The sequence below is a fragment of the Tachyglossus aculeatus genome, chromosome 4 (assembly GCF_015852505.1).
Source record: "Tachyglossus aculeatus isolate mTacAcu1 chromosome 4, mTacAcu1.pri, whole genome shotgun sequence".
Lineage (NCBI taxonomy): Eukaryota > Metazoa > Chordata > Mammalia > Monotremata > Tachyglossidae > Tachyglossus > Tachyglossus aculeatus.
This window is the reverse complement of record NC_052069.1, coordinates 70,805,047-70,808,199: the sequence shown is the minus strand read 5'-3', so window position 1 is coordinate 70,808,199 and position 3,153 is coordinate 70,805,047. Positions and strand designations below refer to the sequence as shown.

The 3,153-nt window shown below is 41.5% G+C and overlaps 1 non-coding gene across 1 annotated transcript; it reads left to right on the top strand.

Annotated features, from left to right (window-relative positions):
- Positions 1 to 1,501: 1,501 nt before the first annotated feature.
- On the top strand, positions 1,502 to 1,639 carry LOC119927776. Its single transcript, XR_005450748.1, has one exon. It is a non-coding gene; the product is annotated as a small nucleolar RNA SNORA7 (small nucleolar RNA).
- Positions 1,640 to 3,153: the final 1,514 nt, after the last annotated feature.

The window sequence follows — 3,153 nt, the reverse complement described above, 5'->3', positions numbered from 1 at the left end:
AATACCCTCAAGTCATCATGCCCCATTTAGTCTCCATATACAAACTACTTTCCCTTGACAACCAAACTGATGCCCTCAACACCACCCTCCTAAATAGCATTACTGCTATTGTGTGTGCTAAGCGTAAATGTTGGGCTGATGTGACAGGGGTGGTGTGAATTAATCTGAGAAAGTTACCTGGAGGATGTGGGATTTTTAGTATTAATCGATTAGTGGGATTTACTGAGTCCTTAATGTGTACAGAGTTCTGTCCTAAGTGAGTGGGGAAGCAGAATACATTAGAGTTGTTAGATGCAATCCTTGCCTGCAACTATCTTACAGTCTACAGGGTAGCTTACAGTTTACAACAGCGACTTATTCTCTTTGTTAATTCCCTTATGTAATGATTTGTCATTCCATATTCTTGACATTCATTTTTTATCCTGCAAAGAATTTGCAAAGAACATGTACCTGTTTACTTCCCCCTTTAAGCAGCATGGCTCAGTGGAAAGAGCCCGGGTTTGGGAGCCAGAGGTCAGGGGTTCTAATGCTGGCTCTGTCACCTGTCAGCTGTGTGACTTTGGGCAAGTCACTTAACTTCTCTGTGCCTCAGTTACCTCATCTGTAAAATGGAGATTAAGACTGTGAGCCCCACGTGGGACAAACTGATCACCTTGTATCCTCCCCAGTGCTTAGAACAGTGCTTTGCAAATAGTAAGCGCTTAACAAATGCTATCATTATTATTATTACTATTTAGATTCTAAGCTCTTTGAGGGCAGGGACAACATATTTTGCTTAGATGGTATTCTTCAGGTGCTTAGTGTGGTTTAGGGGAAAAAAAGTCATGCAAGGGAAAAGACTAACAGGAAAACAAGGAAATAGAAGTTGAAATCAATCAAGCAATGGTATTTACCAAGTGCTAGGAGTGCAAAAACTGTAAAATACAACAGCTTACTGTCTAGAGGGGGAGGCAGATATTCATATAGACACTGATAAAAAAATTAATGAATTACAGATATGTATATAAGAGCTGAGTGTCTGAGGGTGGGGTGAATATTGAAAGACTGAAAGATAAGGATTTAAACCATGATGTGCAAAATTTTAAGATGTCAGGCCAAAATTTGTAAACATCCAGGTTGTAAACAGATAAACTTTCAAAGATCAGGTCTTCCTTCCTTGCCTTAGGATATTCAGTAAACTACCCTCAAAACATTTTTGAGAAAAAGAGAAATTTGAATTTGGGGGATTAAGAATGGGAGGATTTGCACTAGAGACCCCAGGTGAGAACTGAAGGGGTCTAGGGTTAAAATCGGGCCTAATAATTTGTTGTCGGGGTTCTAAGATTGCCCCTTCACTTAGAGTCCGTTCCTTTGGTTAAATCGTTTCCGTTTCAGTTTGTTCCCGTGCTTATACAGTCTGTTCCCACAGTAATTTTCCTTTAGAGGTTGTTTTTTGTTGTTTCTGTTGGTTTTTTTTTTAATGGTATTTGTAAAGCATTTACTATGTGCCAGACTCCATACTCCCCTCTCAGAGTCATACCTGGAGAGTTACCAGTACTCTACCAGTTTCGACTATGGGAGGGAGAGTCAAGCAGAGGCATAACCATTCCATTCCTAGCTTGGACAATGGCTAGCATGTGGAAGGCAATCTGCTACAAGTCAAAATTCACCCGTGATGAGCAGCAGCGACATGGGAGAGAGTCTAGGGCGGGAACTCAAGTTGCTGTGCGGAAGGAGGCAATGGTAAGCCACTTCCATATTTTTACTAAGAAAACTCTGTGGATACACTACCAGAATGATTGCATATGGAGGTGGAGAATTCTGGGACAGATGTACCCATGGGGTCACTATGGATCAGTGACAACTCGACAACAAAAGACAAGAGAAATCTCTATACTAAGTACTTAGTACTCTGTACTAAGTTCTGGTAGATGTGTGAGCTAATCAGGTTGGACACAGTCCATATCCCACAAGGGGCTCACAGTCTTAATTCCCATTTTACAGGTGAGGTGATTGAGGCCCAGAGAAGTGAAGTGATTTGCCCAAGGTCCCACAGCAGACAAGCGGCAGAGCCGAGTTTAGAACGCAGGTCCTTCTGATTCCCAGGCTGTGCTCTATCCAATACGTGATGCTGCTTCTCACATGTTTGCTCCTATGCTTAAGATCCTTCTCTTCTTATTCTGTGCCTCTGGGTGGTACCAAGTAGGCCTCCCCCATTCAAATGCACAGGCCATGGTTTGAAACACACAGGCAGTATTAGCCCTGAGATAAGCATGTGCTTCTGAGCAGAGGGCACTTCTTGTCATCAGATAGAGAAGTTTTCAATCCAGCCAGAGAGAGATCCTGATGCCTTCACTTTCTCCACCCTGCTAGCAATCCTTGAGTTAGTTATGAGACTTGCTGTCTGAAGCCTAGCATTTGAGCACTCAATTTTAATGTCTTTTGTTAAGTACTTACTATGTACCAGGCATTGTACTAAGTGTTGGGTCGGATACAATCAATTTAGTATTGACTGGCTATACTAACATGCCTGAATTAATTCAATCACATTTATTGAGTGCTTACTGTGTGCCGAGCATGGTACTAAGCCCTTGGGAAAGTACAGTATAGCAATATAATAAACCACCTTTCATTTCTTGATTTGTTCTCTGATTTTTCCAGAGCCATTTTAGTGAATAAACAATGGTACATGGAGCCAGCTTCCTCACACCTAAAAACTCTTTCCTAGGAAGGGTGATCACACTCTGGACCTTAATCTTGGACTCTAAATCCATGCCCACCTCCTGGAATTTCCTCATATCTGAAAGACTACTACTCTCCCTACCTATGAAAGCCTCCTAAAATCACATTTCCTCAGAGAAGCCTTCCCCAACTAAATCATCTTTTCCCATACTCCCTCTCCCTTCTGCATCCTCTTGTACTCGAATCTGTACCCTTAAAGCAGTTATATCCAATCATTCATTCTATCATATTTATTGAGTGCTTACTATGTGTAAAGCACTATGTACTAAGCACTTGGAAAAGTACTATATAACAATAAACAGACACATAACGAGCTCATATCACCCCACCCTCAGCCCCCAATTTATGGTAATTACTTATTTACAATAATATCTGTCTCCCCCTCTAGACTGTAAGCTTGTTGTGTGCAGGGAATGTGCTTACTGTTATACT